Raw genomic sequence first — 21,182 nt, 5'->3', positions numbered from 1 at the left:
ACTTAAGGATTATTGATAGAATCCAATCAAGACGAGGTTAGTGCATGGACTAGGGTGGGGATGTTATGGGTTGATGAGTCTCGTTAAAGGTTTGTCAATCTTGTTTATCTTTTCAAAGAACCAGCTCTTGTTTTCATTAATCTTTTGAATGTTTTACAGACTCTATTTCCTTTATTTCTGCTCTGACCTTTATTATTCCCTTCTCTACTCACTTTGGGCTTTGTTTGTTGATCTTTTTCTAGTTCTTTAAACTGTAAAGTTAGATTATTTATTTGAGATTTTTCTTACTCCTTAAGGTATGCTATGAATTTCCCTCTTTGAACTGCTTTCACAGGGTCTCAAAGATTTTGGGTTGTTGTGTTCTCATTTTCATTTGTTTCAAGGTATCTTTTGATTTCTTCTTTGATCCCATTGTTAACCCATTCATTGTTTAGTAACATGTTAATTTAGTCTTTATGTTTTTCTGTGTTTTTCATGGAGGAAACTTTTGAGGGTGATAGATATGTTCATTATCCTGAATGTATAACTGATTTTGCAGAAATATCAAGCATTAGCCCTAACCAGTTTGGCTCAGTGGATAGAGCGTCGGCCTGAGGAATGAAAGGTCCCAGGTTCGATTCCGGTCAAGGGCATGTACCTGGGTTGCGGGCACATCCCCAGTAGGAGGTGTGCTGGAGGCAGCTGATCGATGTTTCTCTCTCATCGATGTTTCTAACTCTCTATCCCTCTCCTTTCCTTTCTGTAAAAAATCAATAAAATATATTAAAAAAAAAGAAATATCAAGCATTAAATTGTACACATCAAATATGTGCAGTTAATTGTGTGTCAATTATGCCTCAATAAAGTTGTTTAAGAAACAAACTCATGCATGCCTCCTTTTGAACTCTGTGCTCAGGTTTCACACAGCTTTTGGACACTCTGTATTGCTTAATTTAACTGTTTGGCATATATGATACCAAGATCCTTGAGCTTCTCTCATAGAAACATTTTAGGTGGCTGCAGATAGCCTCCCAGCCACACTTGCTCTCTCTCAGGACTGAACCTGAATAGACAAGGCTCCTCCATTCTCTCCCCAGGCAATGTCAGAAAGTATAAAATATCACTGGGCTGTGACCCCCTGGGGCAGAAACCACTTGTCATTCAACTTTGTGACAAAGGTCTGATAAGTGTCAAATGTGAATTTGTACACTTAAATCAGTCCAGTAGAATCACAAGTTATAGTTTCTTAACTACTTAGAGATTTGGCTCAGCATTTTATAAAGAGCCCCTTAACTCATTAAACTTTTGCTTTCAGATCCCAGGTGCATAGTCCTATGGCAGATAAACAATCTACTCAAATTCCTGACTGTTTTGCAAGCCTCTGAGAAATGATTCTGGCATATTTACCAATTGAGCATGCCTATCTAGGATCTTGGCCTGTAGCCTAACTCTCACTCTTCTATCATTGCAAACTCCTCACTCTCTAGGTTACAAACCTATAATGAAGTGGCTTGTCTGGGTCTTTTGTGTCCATTCTTGTCACCCTGTCTTACTGCTCCCAGATGCCCAGCATAATGCTTTACTCTCTACCAGCAACTCCCCTGAAAAACTCCACAGCTTGTTGAATCTCAGAGGGATGTAGTGGGTGGGTGGGAAGAGATCAACCAAACAACTTGTTGGCATATATGCATAATCCATGGACACAGACTATAGAGTGGTGAAGGCTGAGGCAGGAGGTGCGGGCTGGCTAGAAGAGATCAATGGGGAAAAATAGGGGACATATGTAATACTTTCCACAATAAAGATTTAAAAAAACAAAACAAAACGGCGACTAAAGGTAGCACAGGCTAAAATTACCTTCTCTATGGTGCTCAACCCTGGCTGCACACTTGGGTTTCCTAGGGAGATTTTTAAAGCATGATGGACACACCTCAGACCAATTAAATCAGAATCCCTAAGGGTGACCCCTGGGCATGAGGGTTTTGTTTTGTTTTAAGCTCCACAGAGAATTCTAATGTGCTGCTAGTTGAGAAGCGCTTCTAGGTTGATGGTATCATGTTTTTGTACGGAAAGTCAGCACTTTATTAACATGTCTAAAAAAAACCCTAACCAACTGCCTTTGTTTTAGCCTCTACCACTACATTCCGGAAAGGCCAAGTTCTCTCATTGGTTATGTACAGGTCATGATCGTTGGGGAAAGATTTAGCCTGCAATTAAGAAATGAAACTTAATTTCTGTGGAAATTACATTGTACAGTATAGTAAATTACACTTTTCACTGGAAAATTATGAAAAAAGAATTTGTCATTGGCTAGAATAATATGATGTTTAAATTTTTAAATTATATCATTAGAAGACAATTAGCTGAATAGGTAATAGTTTGGCTAATTACAATGATTAAATGATTGCTTCCATAATGTAAATTACTTTCCACTATAGTCAGTGATCTAAAATATTTTCTAAACATCTAGTAGTGTTTTAAACATTAGATGATTTTATGAGTAAATGGCCTATGTTTGGTTGATGGACTCCTTGTGATCAGTTTGTCAGCTGCACCAAGGAACAGACCTTGCTGCAAATATCTCTTGTCATCTCTGGGTCTTAGCCAAGCAGGTTGGCATTCTAAGCATACTTTCAGTGGGCGTGGGGAAAGGAGACTGCAGTTGCTCAGGGTTAGATGTGGGTGTGCTAGATACTCTCTTTATGTCTAAACAAACTCTGAGTCTCAGTTTTTTCATCTGTGAGTAGGGGTATGGGATAATAAAACCTGCCTTGCAGGATTGTTGCTAAAATATGCATAGTAATAAGGTTCTTAGCATAATACCTGGCATATAGTTGATGGCCAAGAAATAAAAGTATTATTTTTAAAATTATTTCCATTGCACCAGAGCTTTCTTATACTGTTCCTGGCCCTTTATTCGGCTGGCCAGAGAGAGGCCTTGTGGAGACACAGGGACACTGTTGATTATGCCACTCGATTCTGAATGATAATTCCTTTTTTAAATTTATTTTTTATTTTTTTAAATAAATCTTTATTGTTCAGATTATTACAGGTGTTCCTATTTTTTTTCCCCCCATAGCTCCCCTCCACCTGATTCCCCACCCCACCCCATGCCCTTACTCCCCGCCACTGTCTTCATCCATAGGTGTAAGATTTTTGTCCAATCTCTTCCTGCACCCCTCACACCCCCTTCCCCCTGAGAATTGTCAGTCCACTCCCTTTCTATGTCACTGATTCTATTATATTCACCAGTCCATTCTGTTCTTCAGATTTTTTATTCACTTGATTTTTAGATTCACTTGTTGGTAGGTATGTATTTGATGTCATTTTGTTGTTCATAATTTTTATCTTTACCTTCTTCTTCCTCTTCTTAAAGAATACTCTTCAGCATTTCATGTAATCCTGGTTTGGTGGTGATGAACTCCTTTAGCTTTTTCTTGTCTGTGAAGCTCTTTATCTGACCTTCAACTCTGAATGATAGCTTTGTTGGGTAGAGTAATCTTGGTTGTAGGTTCTTGCTATTCATCACTTTGAATATTTCTTGCCACTCCCTTCTGGCCTGCATAGTTTCTGCTGAGAAATCAGCTGACAGTCATATGGGTACTCCCTTGTAGGTAACTAACCATTTTTCTTTTGCTGCTTTCAGGATTCTCTCTTTGTCTTTTGCCCTTGGCATTTTAATTATGATGTGTCTTGGTGTGGTCCTCTTTGGATTCCTCTTGTATGGGGTTCTGTGCGCTTCTTGAACTTGTAAGTCTATTTCTTTCACCAGGTAGGGAAAGTTTTCTGTCATTATTTCTTCTAATAGGTTTTCAATATTTTGCTCTCTCTCTTCTTCTGGCACCCCAAAAATTCGGATGTTGGTACGCTTGAAGTTGTCCCAGAGGCTCCTTACACTATCTTCATATTTTTGGATTCTTTTTTCTTTTTGTTTTTCTGGTTGGGTGTTTTTTGTTTCCTCATATTTCAGATCTTTGGTTTGATTCTTGGGGTACGTTGATCTACAGTTGAGTTTCTGTATATTCTTTATTTCAGACAGTGTATGCTTAATTTCTGACTGGTCCTTTTCCATTTTTATGGCACTCTCATTAAGATCCTTAAAGGTCTCACTAAGTTCCTCAGCGGTTTTTAGAAGATTCTTGAGTAACCTTATAAATGTGGTTCTGAACTCTATGTCGTCCAGTAGTTTGCTTTCCTCCATTTCTTTCATTTGTAACATGTTTCTTTGTCTCCACATTTTGCTGCTTCTCTGTGTTGATGGAGTGGCTTTGTGTGGTAGGTGACCTATAGGGGCCAGCAGCTCAGCCTCCCCAATCATCTGAGGTGGACGCTCTTGGTACAAACCTTGTGGGCTGAGTGCAAAGTCTTGGTGTAGTTAAGCCTTGATTGCTGTCAGTACACAAGTGTGCTGTCGGTACACTTGACTGCTGTTGGTACACTCCAGGCCAATTGGCTGTGAGGACCCGCTGTGTCTATAATGGAAGAACTGCTGCGCTGGAGACACACTTATGGTGCAGGACTTGTTTCAGTGGGGCTTTGGTGCTCACTGAGTCTGCCTCTTGAATGTGTCAGTTATGGATGTGAGGAGTTGAAATCTGGTGTCTCACACTGACCACTAGGTACACTGGCTTCTGGATATCCAATGGGGTGCAGGTCAGCTACTGTCTGAGGCCACCCAGCAATAGCTACAGCGAGAACTACAGTTTTCTCCTTTTTGCTTGGGGTTTGGAGGTTTTGGAGCTGTCTGACCCGGGCTGCAAGTTTGCTAGGTTAAGCTGTGATAGGGCAGGCCATTCATATGCTAAAGCCGCTGCTTGGAGCTTGGGTGGGTTTGTAGGTTGTGCGGGGCGGGGTCTCAGGGTGTCACTAGGCTAGGGCGTGGCAAACAGTGATAGCTGCCAGTAACCCGGCTCTGCGTCTCCGACCTGTCCCCACGTCCCGCGCCCCAGTGCAGTAAACAATTATTTCTGCGCTCAGCCCTGTAAGCAAGCCACCCTCACTTTCCGACCCGATGGCAGACAGTCCAGCTTCTCCCGTAGGAGTTTGGGTCCCTCGCGTCTCCCCAGAAACTGGAGTTCGGAGTAATCGGGAGCTTGTCTCCCTTTGGGTTGAAAAAAGCAGCACTCCCAGTCACCTGCCGCCAGCCCGATTCACGCGCCTCCCTACCTCAGCTTTTCAAGCGCTTGTGCACGTCTCAATGCTCTTTTCTCTTTCCTTCTAGTTGTAGAACTTCCACTCAGCCAGCTTTCCCGTGGTTCTGGGTGATAGACGTTTTGTCTTTTAGTTGTAGTTTTGAAATTGTTGTGCGAGGCAGCAGTTTAGGTTTTTACCTATGCCGCCATCTTGGATCCTCTCCTGAATGATAATTCCTGATGCTGCAAAATAGAATGGCAGGTGGGAGTGAGGCTAGGTTAATTGGTAGGGGTCCCTCCTCCATTGAGGAAGGCTTGGGAACTGAAGCAAACCTAAGTCTGTAGGGAGAAGTCATCTTTGCATTCAGCATTGAGGGAGAGCCTTACCCAAACTTGGGAAGTGATGCCTGCAGATCTAACAGTGGGATTCAAACCAATTTAACAAACATTCATACAGAGATTTGCAATCTACTTCCTGCTGGCTGTCAGGAAAAAAAGTGTTTTTCTTTTTTATGTTATGCAACTTCTTTACTTTCTGACTTTGTATTTCTCTGACATTTCACACACTAATGGAAACTGAGCCAGATGCTTTGCATCCAGGTGTAGAATTTGAAGTAACTTATTGAATTGCAGAATTTAGATCTGGAAAGGCTCACCTAGATTGGTGGTGCTCTTTAAAATGAATTATCAGCCCTAGCTGGTTTGGCTCAGTGAACAGAGAGCCGGCCTGCAGACTGAAGGGTCCCAGGTTTGATTCTGATCAAGGGCACATGCCTGGGTTGCGGGCTCAATCCCCAGTAGGGAGCGTGCAGGAGGCAGCCAGTCAATGATTCTCTCTCATCACTGATGTTTCTATCTCTCTCTCCCTCTCCTTTCCTCTCTGAAATAAATAAAAATATATTAAAGTCTTTGTCCTTAAAAAAAATGAAATGAAGACACTTTAAAAACATAAATAAAATAAAATGAGTTCTCAGTCTCCTGAGTGAAGTGACTTGGGGGTTAACACAGCAGAAGTGCAGGGGGAGAACCTGGGGTCAAATGGATAGGGCTCCACATACCATCCACTGTTTCCTCACTTCAAATTAAGGGATTCCACTCTGATCTGTTTTATGTGTTGGGGTTTTGGAATAAAATTCCACTTGCAAATAAGTACTAGTATTAAAAATAGTTGGAAAATTAGAGAATTAGTAACTCTTCCATTTTATAAATGGAGCTTAGAGTGGTACAGCGAGTTGTTTGAAGTTACACATTTAAAAAATAATAAAACTAGCACTGGTAATTAGTTCTTCTAGTCTTCAGTTCAGAGACACAGTCCCCCATATCATCATGTTACCACTTAACAAGTAAGGAAAGGCAAGTACGAGCTCAGGACATACTTTTAAGACCACAGTTGTGAACACATTGCAAGAGAAACCTTCTAGAAAGTGAAAAGAAAGCAGCAAAATCTCAGCATCTTAATAGTGGAGTTTTCACCCTGAATGTAACAGAAAGGGCATATTTTCCTTTCTGTTCTCTCTTCCATTGGAAGCTTCCTATTGTATTGCCAGTTAAGCAACATGACTTGCCAACCATACAAAGGGTTGTATGTATATCATAATTAGAATGGTGAAAGGGCCCTGTATCACATTGGTTTCATGGACAATTGTCAGCATAAAGCTGTAGAGCCACTCAAGGGGCTGTATTTCTCACTGCTGAGGCTTAGGACTCCTTATTTATGCCATTGCCCCTGTGTGGTACTCAACTGTAGCATTAATGGGCAATCAATATTTGCCCAAAGGATGCACCTCTCTCAGATGTATTTAATGGAACCCTGTGGTTCCCATCAACAATGTCCCATGCCCCCCACCCCTTTTTCCTTCACATGTTAGTGATCACATACGTTAGTTATATTATACCCTGCTAGGTAGTCTCACTTCAGAGGGTGACATAATTCCTCTCAAGGAATCTTGATTTCTGGCTTATCTAGTAGTCCAGGTAAGGTCTCTCTTATTTCAACACCCTCCACCATAATCTCAATTGCTCCCACAAACCCACCTAAGTGAAAGTGTTTACTTCTCCCCATTCCCAATTCCAAGCAGACTGCTGTCTACAAGTTTCTCTTACATATAAATCCTAGTGCTGCAAATAAGAAATCCTCTCTATTTGCAGGGTCAGTGAAAGGAATGAATGTTGAATGAAAAGAACTTAGGCAAAAGATCTCACAAGTGGAAAGAAAAGTAGTCAATTTGGGCAATAAACAAAAGTCAATCATTGATGAGTTTTGAGTGATCAGGACTGATAAAATGATCTTACTTCCTGGTTCACTCTTGCTGTGCAGGTTTAATCCTAAGGTGGGACTGCAGGTGGAAGTCAGAACATGTAGTAATCATTCTCTTAAGCGCCAAATTGCACTTGAGAAACTTACAGATCACTACTGTTAAACGTCCATCTAGATTCTTCTCCCTTAACTCAATGTCCCTTAACATGATTGACTTTTGTCTTTATTTTATTTCTTTAAAAAAACACACACACCTCACATTGCCAATTAGAATAATGCCAGCAAGAAGTATTCAATAGACTGTGCCTAGTTTGTTTTAACATTACAACTTAACTAAATTGATCTTGGTTTTTAGACCAGTTGAATAGAGACATATTACTCTGATTTAACAAAGGAATGAACTAAAACATAAAAGTTATGCGTGCACCAGCTAACTGCCTCTCTGTATTTAAATGTAATTGCAGTTTCTCAGCAAAGAATTTGTGGAGAATTAAAATGAAAAGAAATAAAGGCTTGGGAAAGTAGCACCAAATGGAAGGAAAATATGAAATCAATTACCTCAATGTTCAAAAAATCTGTTTCTTATAAAGAATTGGAGATCAGTGGAATTTCAAAATTATTTACATTTCCTCAGAAATGTTCTCACTGTCAGGAGAAAAACAGCATTAGAAGAAGTATCTTGTCACATGAGCCATGTAATACAGAGCTGAAGTCCGGTCAGATGACTACCCCAACTGCTTGATATAAGTGATTCCCATCTACTTTTGCTAGCTCTTTCTTTTATGTAAAAACAAACAAACACTAAACAAAAAACAAGAACTGGTTTTCTCCTTGATTCTTAAAATTTCTAAAAATTATCACAAATATTACATATTTTGGACACAGTTTTAGATCTGTTTTATTTCATGCAATATCTAAGTAAAGCATCTGGCTTATCAAATATTCACTAAAAATTTCCCAACATATACTAATTTAGCTTTTCATATATAGAACCGGACTAATTGGAAGTGGGATTAGTTGGAATTAAAAGCGTTTGCAAAGGAAAATTATAGGAGAAAATCTTAGCAGTGCTCATTCAGCCGCCATCCAGAGGAAAGGGGATGACAATGGCCAGTGCTCAGGTCACAATGTGCATGTCACATCTATTTTTTTGAGATTTGTATATCATGCTGACTTAGCTTGCAGACATTAAGCTTGAAATTCAATTGGCCCCTGATTCAATATGTATCAAGAAAACTTCTATTACCATTTGGATTTCCAGAAACCTCTGCCTACAAAGAGAAACAAACTTCTCAGGACTGACCATCAAACAGAGTAATTTCTAGAACCTAATTCTGGGAGAGAGCAGCCTCCAGAAATTTTTCTCATTTGAGGTTGCCGTGGCTTTCATATGGGAAACTGGTGAAACCAATTCCGCTCCTTAACTGCAACTGGTGGTCCTAAGGATCCACACCTGGGCTGGGGCGTGTGAAAACAGGTTTTGGGGAGTCAAATACTAAGCTTCACCCCAGACACTCTGTCTCTTACAGCGAGTATGGCTCTAAGATGCCCCTAGAATGGGTGAGCTCCCAGGATAATTGGCGAATCCTATAGATGAGCCATAGTTCTAGCAACCTTTGAAGCCAGATGTGCTTTTCAGTCTTAGAAATGCGGAGTTTTCCTAGCGTTTGAGATTCTCTATCTACAAAGCCACCAGATGGAATCTGCAAAGGTAAGCATCCAGATTAATTTCTAGTATGTGCTGTATATCTGCAAGAGAATTAGACTCTATACATTGTCATGTTTACAATTTTTAAAAATCTTATTGTGCGCAGGGGAGGGAATGTTTGTCGAGGGGATATTTGCCATTAATAAAGGTGAATTGGTTGGGAATTTCTAAATGGAAACCTGTAGTTCTACTGAAATGCATGCATTCTGTTTGGACATATGGCCACAGTTGGGTGATTTTCCTAGTTTTTACTTATTTTTATTTATATCCCCATGGAGCTAATTATATTTAGGGAATATTGGTGTGTTCAAAGGAGATTGATGTGTTTAATTAAATTAAAATTCTCCAACACAGGCCCCTGCTCAAGGGAACCTGGTAGTGCAGGATGCTTGTTTCTGAAACAAATCTGGGACAAATTTAAATATATATTTATTCGGAGCCAGTATGTTATAGTTATTTCTTCTCTTCTTACTGTACTGGGGTTGATGTGGGTGGAGAGGAAGAGAGGAAGCAAAGAAAGAAAATAAAAAAGACAACACGCACACATAAATCAGAGTATGATGGGTTCACCTACCTGCAATATGTAAAACTATTGATGTGTCAGAAATGACTGATGAATTAACAAATTTATCAAATGCCTTTCAGCATCTAACAATGTGAACCTAATACATTTTTTTAAGATTGTTGATGCAAGGGATTAAAATGACAGGTTCTGGATATCAAACCACACTTGTAGTCAAACCTTCTACTTTGTATCGTATTCTTTGAAACTCTTCTCACTTGAGACTCGGGGATGCTGTGGTGTGCTGCTCAGATGCCACCTTCAGCAGGAGCCGCTTATTCCCCAGGTGTCCAGAGTGTTGGGAATGCTGTTGGCGCATAGCCGAGTTCATCTCGGGGAGCAGTCTGCCTCCCACGAAGGTTCAGAGCTCTCTGTGTGTTAGGCTGAACCCACTGTTGTAGCAGTAGTTCAGTTCCACTTCTTCTTTCTGTACCCCACTCCCACCTCTCACTTTCTTAAAGGTGTTGTTCCTGAAAGCACTCCCCCAAAACCTTTGGCATGCATATTCTACCTCAGAGTCTACCATGGGGACCTGATCTAAGTAAGACAGAAGCAAGCTGCTTTTTACTTAACATTTTATTTTAGTTAAAATACTTATATCTGCATTTTAAATGAGATGGGACCAGCTTTTTTTTATATATATATATCAGGCTTTGCAGTTAAAATTAATCTGGCTTCATAAAATCAGAGGTTCCCCCCCCACCCCCTTCCTGGCTTTGAAATGTTTAAACAACATTGAAATCATCTGTTACTTAAATATTAACTCCATCTGGTATTTGAGCCTTTTTTTCATGATAGATTCTTAATCACCAGTCTGACATCTTCTACAGTGATTGGCAATTTATGTAATTTATATTTTGTTAGAAAATCATTCACTTCTGTGTTTTCAAATTTGTAGCCATAGAATTGCAAGCAGTAATCTTTTATGATTCTTTTAATCATGTCTGTATCTGTGGTTTGTCTCCTTCTCATTTTTAATCCTGCATATTTTCCCTAACGCCCTCTCATGCAAGTGTTTGCCATGTGTGCTCTTTCCTTTAATCAAGTTCACAGAGTTCATCTGCTCTATTGCTCTTAGTGATTTTTAACTTTTGAATTTCTTTCTTTCTGCCTTATTTTGGTTTGTTTATGTTTTCTAGTTTATTAATTCAGCTATTAGTTTCTTTTGTTATTCATTTCCTAACTTGTGGTAATAAGTACTAAGTTTTTTTTGTTTCTTCTTTTTAAGACAAGTTTACCCTGATTATAACTTTTGCAGTTTCATGTCATTGCTTTCTCTATAGTTTATAATATAATTTTTTATTTCTTTATGTGGACTAACCTTTCCAAAAATAAAAATTTCATAATTCATGTTTAACTTTATTGGGGAAGGTAACTTGAAAAAAAAATTTTTTTTCTTTTCTGAGACTTCAATTTGTTAAGCTTTTATTTTTAGCCAAATACATGATTGATTTTGCAAATGTTTCATAAAACTATGGCTATTCTTAAGTGCCTTTAACTTTTTGGTTTATTTTTATTTTAAGAGGCTTTTAAATTTTTTAACATATTAAACATTTACAGTTCAGGCAACATACTGGGAATGTTTACAAGACAGATTCTCAAACATGCTAAACTTAGCAAGGATTGTTTTTAAGAAGAAAACAAAATGTCACTACATTTTCTAGTCTATGGCATTGCTTCTGTGGAAAATACTTGGTATCCATTTTTTTTATTTATTTATTTAAACATTTTTTGAAACTTTATTTGTCCTTGGGTGTGGCCAGTAAAAGACAGTAATTAAATTTTTGCTATTAGTCTTTGAGTAATTTTACATTAGCTTTGTTTAGGGAGGCAAAAACACAAATGGTTTACTTTTCTTTTTGAGGCCTAATATATTAACTTTTAATTATAGTTTTCCAGACATTTGAAGGAAATCTCTATTTCCTTCTAGAGTAATTTCTAGGCCACATCTAGAGAGTTTCTTTTGAAAACCTTTTTTTCTTTTTTTACACCAAGCAACCTACATGGCTGCTTTTTGGATTTGGTATCTATTTTATTTTTATTTTTTATTATTTTTTTATTTTAATTAAATTACATATATTAGTACATATATCTCCTTTTTTTCCCCCATTGAACTTCCCCCAGCCTCCCCTACCTCCTGTCGCATGCCCTCATCCCACCCTCCCAGTGTCTTGTGTCCATTTGTGTGCTTATATGCATGCATACAAGTCCTTTGGTTGATCTCGTTCCCTCCCTCCCCAACAGTCCCCAGCCTTCCCGCTGTAATTTGACAGTCTGTTCGGCGCTTTACTGCCTCTGTATCTATCTTTTTATTCATCAGGGTATAATGTTCTTTATTTTCCATAAATGAGTGAGATCATGTGGTGTTTTTCTTCCAATGCCTGGCTTATTTCACTTAGCATAATACTCTCCAGGTCCATCCATGCTGCTGCAAATGGTAAGAATTTCTTCTTTTTTATAGCAGCATAGTATTCCATTGTGTCGATGTACCATAGTTTTCTAATCCACTCATCTGCTGATGGGCATTTAGGCTGTTTCCAAATCTTAGCTATGGTGAATTGTGCTGCTATGAACATAGGGGTGCATATATCCTTTCTGATTGGTGTTTCTAGTTTCTTGGGATGTATTCCTAGAAGTGGGATTACTAGGTCAAATGAGAGTTCCATTTTTAATTTTTTGAGGAAACTCCATACTGTTCTCCACAGTGGCTACACCAGTCTGCATTCCCACCAGCAGTGCACGAGGGTCCTTTTTCTCCACATCCTCGCCAGCACTTGTCGTTTGTTGATTTGTTGATGATTGCCATTCTGACAGATGTGAGATGGTACCGCATTGTCATTTTGATTTGCATCTCTCAGATAATTAGTGACTTTGAGCATGTTTTCATGTGTCTCTGGGCCTTCCTTCTGTCTTCTTTTGAAAAGATTCTATTTAGGTCCGTTGCCCATTTTTTTATTGGATCATTTGTCTTCCTTTTATTAAGTTGTATAAGTTGCCTATAGTTGTTGGAGATTAAACCTTATTAGTGATAACATTTGCAAATATGTTCTCCCATGCAGTGGGCTTTCTTGTTGTTTTGTTGATGGTTTCTTTTGCTGTGAAAAAGCTTTTTATTTTGATGTAGTCCCATTTGTTTATTCTCTCTTTAGTTTCCATTGCCCTAGGAGCAGTATCGTGAAGAAGTTCTTTCGACATATGTCTGAGATTTTGCTGCCTGTGGATTCCTCTAGTATTTTTATGGTTTCCCATCTTATGTTTAAGTCCTGTATCCATTTTGAGTTTATTTTTGTGTATGGTATAAGTTGGTGGTCTAGTTTCATTTTTTTGCATGTATCTGTCCAATTTTCCCAACACCATTTATTGAAGAGACTGTCTTGACTCCATTGTATGTTCATGCCTCCTTTGTCAAATATTAATTGCGCATAGTAGTTTGGGTCGATATCTGGATTCTCTATTCTATTCCATTGTTCTATATGTCTGTTCTTGTGCCAGTACCAGGCTGTTTTGAAAACAGTGGCTTTATAATACAGCTTGAAATCTGGTATTGAGATCCCACCTACTTTGTTCTTCTTTCTCAGGACTGCTGTGGCTATTCGGGGTCTTTTTTTATTCCAGATGAATTTTTGGAGATTTCTTTCTAGGTCTGTGAAATATACCATTGGTATTTTAATGGGGATTGCATTGAACCTATAGATTGCTTTGGGTAGTATGGACATTTTGATGATGTTGATTCTCCCAATCCATGAACATGGTATGTTCTTCCATCTGTTTACTTCTTGCTCTATCTCTTTTTTCAGTGTCCTGTAGTTTTCCGCATATACCTCCTTAGTTAAGTTTATTCCTAGGTATCTTAATTTTTTGGTGCGATGGTAAATGGGATTGCTTTTTTAGTCTCTCTTTCTGTAAGTTCACTATTGGTGTATAGAAATGCCATAGATTTCTTGGCATTAATTTTGTATCCTGCTACATTGCCGAATTCATTTATTAAGTCTATTAGTTTTTTGATGGAGTCTTTCGGGTTTTTTTTATGTACAATATCATGTCATCTGCAAATAAGGACAGCTTTACTTCTTCTTTTCCAATGTGGAAGCCTTTTATTTCTTCTTCTCTAACTGCAATGGCTAATACTTCCAGTACTATGTCGAACAGGAGTGGTGAGAGTGGGCGTCCCTGTCTTGTTCCTGTTCTTAGGGGAAATGGTTTTAGTTTTTGCCCATTGAGTATGATGTTAGCTGTGGGTTTATCATATATAGCTTTTATTATGTTGAGGGATGATCCTTCTATTCCCACATTGTTGAGAGTTTTTATCAAGAAAGGGTGTTAGATTTTGTCAAATGCTTTTTCTGCATCAATTGATATGACTATGTGATTTTTATCTCTCAATTTGTTTATGTGATGTATTACGTTAATTGATTTGCGGATATTGTACCATCCTTGCATTCCCGGGATAAATCCTACTTGGTCATGGTGTATGATCTTTCTGATGTACTGCTGGATCCGATTTGCTAGAATTTTGTTGAGGATTTTGGCATCTATGTTTATGAGGGATATTGGCCTGTAATTCTCTTTCATTGTGTTGTCTTTATCTGGTTTTGGTATTAGGGTGATGCTGGCTTCATAGAAGGAGCTTGGAAGTGTTCCTTCCTCTTGAATTTTTTGGAATAGTCTGAGGAGGATAGGTTTTAGTTCTTCCTTGAATGTTTGGTAAAACTCTCCTGTGAAGCCGTCTGGCCCCGGGCTTTTGTTTGCCGAAGGTTTTTGATGGCTGCTTCAATTTCTTCCATAGTTACTGGCATATTGAGCTGTTTAGATTCTTCCTGATTGAGTTTTGGAAGGTTATATTTTTCTAGGAATATGTCCATTTCCTCCAGGTTGTCCAGTTTGTTGGAATAGAGTTGTTCGTAGTATTTTTTACAATCCTTTGTATTTCGGCGGGATCTGTTGTTATTTCACCTCTTTCATTTCTGATTTTGTTTATTTGGGTCCTCTCTCTTTGCTTCTTGGTGAGCCTGGCTAGAGGTTCATCAATCTTGTTTATCCTTTCAAAGAACCAGCTCTTGGTTTTGTTGATCTTTAGTATTGATTTTTTGGGTCTCAATGTCGTTAATCTCTGCTCTGATCTTTATTATTTCCTTCCTTCTGCTTACTGTGGGCTTTTCTTGTTGCTCTCTTTCTAATTCTTTGAGTTGTAGGGTTAGGTAATTTATTACCATTGTTTCTTATTTTTTGCAGTAGGCTTTTAGAGCTATGAACTTCCCTCTCAAGACTGCTTTCGCTGTGTCCCATAGATTTTGGATTGTTATGTTTTCATTGTCATTTGTTGCCATGATGTTTTTTATTTCTTCCTTGATCTCTCTGGTAACCCAGTCATTGTTTAATAGCATGCTGTTTAGTCTCCATGTGTTTGATTTTTTTGGATTGTTTTTATTGTAGTTGATTTCCAGTTTTATGCCACTGTGGTCTGAGAAGATGCTTGATATGATTTCTATCTTCTTGAATTTGAAGAGACTTTGCCTATGTCCCAACATATGGTTTATCTTTGAAAAAGACCCTTGTGCACTTGAGAAGAATGTATATTCTGTGGCTTTGGGGTGAAATGTTCTGAAGATGTCAATTAATTTTATCTGGTCTAGTGAGTCATTTGGGATTGATGTTTCTTTGCTGATTTTTTGTTTAGAGGATTTGTCCAATGGTGATAGTGGGGTATGATTGTATTGCTGTCAGTCTCTCCCTTGATATCCTCCAGGAGATTTTTTATGTATTTGGGTGCTCCTGTATTGGGTGCACATATGTTTACCAGAGTTATTTCTTCTTGTTGGATTGCTCCCTTTAGTATTATGAAGTGGTCTTCCTTATCTCTTGTTATTTCCTTCACTTTGAGATCTAATTTGTCAGATATAAGTATTGCTACCCCAGCTATTTTTTCATTTCCATTCGCCTGGAAGACCTTCACCCTCAGTCTGTGTGCGTCTTTTTTTCTGAGGTGGGTTTCTTGAAGGCAGCAGATATATGGGTCTTGTTTTCTTATCTAATCCATTACCCTATGTCTTTTGATTGGGGCATTTAATCCATTTACATTTAAAGTTATTATTGATAGGTACTTATTTGTCACCATTTTTATTCTTTACCCCTGTGTTCCTTCTTTGCTTCCTATTTCTTTTTTTTTTATAGCAGACCCTTTAGCATTTCTTGCATTGCTGGTTTGGTGGTAATAAATTCCCTTAGCCCTTTTTTGTCTTTGAAGCTCCTGATTTCACCTTCAATTTTGATTGATAGCCTTGCTGGGTACAGTATTCTTGGATTCAGATCCTTCCTTTGCATGACTTTGTATATTTCATTCCAGTCCCTTCTGGCTTGATGAGTTTCTGTTGAGAAATCAGTTGCTAGTCTGATGGGGGTTCCTTTGTATGTAACTTTCTGTCTCTCTCTTGCCGCTTTTAAGATTCTTATTTTGTCATTGGTGTTTGCCAATTTAATTATAATGTGCCTTGGCATCTGTCTTTTGGGGTTCATTTTGCTTGGGACTCTGTGAGCTTCTTGGATTTGTGTGGGTTTTTTCTTTCGTATATCAGGGAAGTTTTCTGTCATTATTTCTTCAAACAGGTTTTCTATTCCTTGCTCAGTTTCCTCTCCTTCTGGAACCCCTATTATGCGGATGTTGTTTTATTTCATGTTGTCCCAAAGTTCCTTTAGGGTCTCCTCCTGCTTTTAATTTTTTCTTCTAGAAGCTGCTCTACTTGGGTATTTTTTCCTACCTTGTCTTCTAGCTCACTGATGCAGTCCTCTGCTTCTTCTAGTCTACTGTTGATGTTTTCTATTGAGTTCTTTACAGCAGCGATGTCATTTTTCATGTCTTCTTGGTTCTTCTTCATTTCCTCTTGGTTTTCACTCATACTGTCGAATTTGTCTTCCATTCTTTTCAGCCACCTTATGACCATTTCTCTGAATTCTTTCTCTGGAAGGTTGCTTGCCTCATTTTGTTTACTTCCTTTTCTGGTGATGCCTGCTTTTCTTTCATATGCGGGCTGTTTCTTTGTCTCTCCATGGTTTCTTCTCTCCGGGTGTCTGGTTATGTAGTTCTCTCTCTCCTGCATTAATTTAAAGGCACAAAATACAACACTACCAGGTACAACGCACAAGGCACTGAATAGAAATGTATTCACGATATTAATAACCCCAAATAAAGGTGACCACCAGAGAAATGCAAATTAGAGGATAGGAGAGAAAGAATAAGAGAAAAAAAAAAGAAAGGAGTGCAAAAATGAAATTGGGAAAAGGAAAAACAAAGTAAGAGAGAAAAGAAAGAGAATAAGAAAGAAAAGGGGAACAAACTATATATATGAGGAGAAAACTCCAAAAGAACAGCCACTAATCCCAATAAATGCCAGCAACAAGTACCTGGAGATGAATACAAACTACAAACATCAACTAATATCAAGTGAGGCAAGGGAATAGAAGCAAAAATCAAAAAACAAAACAAAAAAAAACAAAACAAAGAATAAACAAAACAATCTCACAAACAAGCATAAACAATGATATAATCAACATTCAAGCAATCAACAACAAAAGGACAGAGAGAAAATCAATTTTTTGGATAGTGAAGACAGAAGAGAGAGGTATGTATGGACTTGGAGCAGGGGATTGGAAATTAGATATATAAGTAAGGTGAAATTTTAACAGGGGGTAAAAAGAAAGAATAGGGAAAATCTAAAGCAGGAAAAGGGGTAAGAGAAACAGGACAACAAAAGGGGAAAAGTTAGGAAGAGAGTGATGGCATAAAGGTAGAGTTGACATAGAGTAAAGTGATGCTAAAGGAAAGATGAAATAGAATGTAGAACACTAATCCCAAAGTAAAATAAAGAGAAAATAAAATGATACTTAAAAAAAGGGGGGGTAAAATAGTAGTAGTAATAATATTGATTGAAAATAAAAATGTAATAATTAAAAAGGTAAAATCAAGTGAGGAAAAAAGAAAAACATTAGTTTCTTAAGTAAAAAATGAAAAAATAAAATAAATGTGCAGTAGTTAAGGTCATTCACTTCCTCTATTGTTCTGTTTGGCATACCTGTTTCCTAGCCAGGACAGTATTGCAGTTCCCTGTGTTCCACTGCTCCTCAGTGTTGTAAGCCAGTCCTGATTTTTAAGCAGGTGGTATGTCTTACTTTCTTGTATTCCTTTATTTGTGATTACACAAGAGTCAATTTGTGATTCGATCCCTGGGTGGCAGTGTTTCTGGATTGACCTCCGGGTCTGTAGGTCCTCTCTAGCCTGTGCTTAGGTCCTGCTTTCCCTGTGGCACTCAATACCGGTTTGTGGGAGTGGGCTGCCCCAGAGCTGGTTCTCTGACGGTCCCTCCCCGCTCTGATCCCCAGGTTCCAGAAAAACAACTTTCCCCTGCAGTCTCCCAGGATGTCCCCAACTGAGTGATCCTATGTATTGGGCTTAGCAATCAGAAGCAAGAATTTAAAGAGGAAATCGCAAGTGCGCAAACTCCGGGGCTGCGTGCAAGTCTGTGCAGTCCTTTTTTTCACCCTTGTCACCAAGCAGCCTGGCACACTTTTAAAATTTCTAGGCTGTCCTGCCCCAGATCAAAATGGGTTGCCTTTTAGAGATTCCCCCCTGTCAGCAGCTCTGAGGATCCCCTTCCACATTCATGGATCACGCCAGCCCCAACAGCCATGGATTCTTCTAGGTGCAGACTTCCCCCGGTCCTCCAGCTCCCGTGGTACGCGCGCTTCTCTGTCCTGCCAGGACCAGAGACCTCACCTTATCCCAGGCAAAATCTGACCCCTCCGTGTTGAAGTTTAGAGCTCCTCTGAATCCGTGTGTTTGCGCCAATTGGGGACCGGTGTTCTGGGGTTCGCATCTGTTCAGTGGGTGCCGTAGTTGCAGATTTTCAGGTTTCCGATAACATCCACTTTTCCCTTCAAGATGGCATGGTCTCTGCGTCCGAGCTGGTGGCTCTGGGATGGGACCCAGCAGTTGTGGGGGCTGTCTGGTCAGGGGATCCCCATCCAGCAGTCCCCCACAGTCTCCTGGAGTATAGCTGTCCCTTAACTCACCAACAGACACTCCTCGTGCAACCCTCAGCTGCTCTTCCTATCTGCTCCGGGACAAGGCTTGGGACACGTCTGTCTATTCCACCGCCATTTTTTTTCTTTTTCTTTTTTTTTTTTTTTATATATTTTATTGATATTTTTACAGAGAGGAAGGGAGAGGGATAGAGAGCTAGAAACATCGATGAGAGAGAAACATCGATCAGCTGCCTCCTGCACACCTCCCGCTAGGGATGTGCCCGCAACCAATGTACGTGCCCTTGACCGGAATCGAACCCAGGACCCTTCAGTCCGCAGGCCGACGCTCTATCTACTGAGCCAAACCGGTTTCGGCCCACCGCCATTTTTTTTTCCCTCCTGGTATCCATTTTAAATGCAACCCTTCTGACCTTCCATTGTCAGGCTGGGAAATAGAAAATAATAAATAGAAATAAATCTGTGTAACTGAGGAAAGTTATTTTTCAGAGAAAGCAGCCTAATCATCTTAATGAGTGTTTAACATTAATGTACATAAGAATCAACTGGAGACTTTCTTTCAACACTTCTGGGTCCTACAGACAACATTTTTGTAAGTGTAGGACCTTAAAATTCGTATTTCTAACAAGTTCTGAGGTGATGCTAAGGCTGCTGAGAACCACACTAAATTAGATGCTATTTGATTTTGCTTATTTCCTTGAAAGGCTCAAAGTTTTAAAACAAATGTTCTCAATTTTAATTTGGTATGAACCAAAATTAACTATTGAAGTCATGGTTGTTTTTCTTCTTCCATCTAGTCTTGCTCCTTCCAGAATCCACTCTCCAATTCATTGTTAGAATTGGTTTCCAAATACAAATCTTACCATATGGCAAATCAGTCTTATCCGATATTAATAGAATCACTCTTGCTTTCTTTTTTGTCTGTCCCTGTATCTTTAACCATTCTTTACCACTTTGTTTTAAGTTGTTTGCAGTTGGGTTTTGCATTTTAACCAACCTGACCATCTCCGACTTTAAGTGGAAAAAATTAGCCCATTTATATTTAATGTAATGATTGATACACTTCATTTTTTTCTTACTTTATGTTGATTTCTTTATAATGCTTTTTCTTATTTTTTTTTCTTATTTTTGCTGGTTTGATCAACTGAACTATTTATGACATTTACCCTTGTTAATATGAATGTTCTACTCTACTTTTTTCCCATTACAGTTGTTTCATTAATTGTATTCTTATTTTTTTTCCTGTGCTATTATTTTTCATGTAGACAACTTGCTTTTTCTGCTTGAAAATTTATACAGTTTCATTTCAGGAGTTCAGGAATTTACTGGGATATACCCAGGTATGTGTCTTTTTCTCCCCAATTTCTTTCATTTTGCAGACTCGGGTCTGTCTTCAGCTCACAGAAAGTTATTTCTGTTGTCAGTTTAATAATGTATTTCTCTTTCAGATTACTAGTAGGTGATATGTGTACTAAATCTGTCCTCAGATTATTTTATCTGTCCTTTCATGATTCCACATGACTATGTTTGAATTATTTTATGGACTTCAAGACCATTCTTTTTGGCCATTATAATGGTCATTCTCTTCTTCATGTGCCCAATTGTAGCACAGGAATATTATAGCTTGTTTTAGTTCCAGAAAATATTTATTTGCACATGTATTTATGTGCTTCATTTGAGTTTTCTTTTTTTAAAAAATTTAATTTAATTTAATTATTTTTTAATGTAATAAATCTTTATTGTTCAGATTATTACAATTGTTCCTCTTTTTTCCCCCATAGCTCCCCTCCACCCGGTTCACACCCCACCCTCTGCCCTTACCTCCCCTACACTGTCCTCATCCATAAGTGTATGACCTTTGTCCAGTCTCTTCCCACACCCCCCCACCCTTTTCCCCTTGAGAATTGTCAGTCCACTCCCTTTCTATGCCCCTGATTCTATTATATTCACCAGTTTATTCTGTTCATCAGATTTTTTATTCACTTGATTTTTAGATTCACTTGTTGATAGATATGTATTTGTTGTTCATAATTTTTATCTTTACCTTTTTCTTCTTCTTCCTCTTCTTAAAGAGTACTTTTCAGCATTTCATATAATACTGGTTTGGTGTTGATGAACTCCTTTAGCATTTTCTTACCTGTGAAGCTCTTTATCTGCCCTTCAATTCTGAATGATAGCTTTGCTGGGTAGAGTAATCTTGGTTGTAGGTTCTTGCTATTCATCACATTGAATATTTCTTGCCACTCCCATCTGGCCTGCATAGTTTCTGTTGAGAAATCAGCTGACAATCATATGGGTGCTCCCTTGTAAGTAACTAACTGTTTTTCTCTTGCTGCTTTTAATATTCTCTCTTTGTCTTTTGCTCTTGGCATTTTAATTATGCTGTGTCTTGGTGTGGTCCTCTTTGGATTCCTTTTGTTTGGGGTTCTGTGTGCTTCCTGGACTTGCAAGTCTATTTCTTTCACCATGTGGGGGAAGTTTTCAGTCATTATTTCTTCAAATAGGTTTTCA

The sequence above is a fragment of the Plecotus auritus genome (assembly GCF_963455305.1).
Source record: "Plecotus auritus genome assembly, chromosome: 4".
NCBI lineage: Eukaryota > Metazoa > Chordata > Mammalia > Chiroptera > Vespertilionidae > Plecotus > Plecotus auritus.
The sequence above is the reverse complement of the archived record's forward strand: the minus strand, read 5'-3'. Positions refer to the sequence as shown.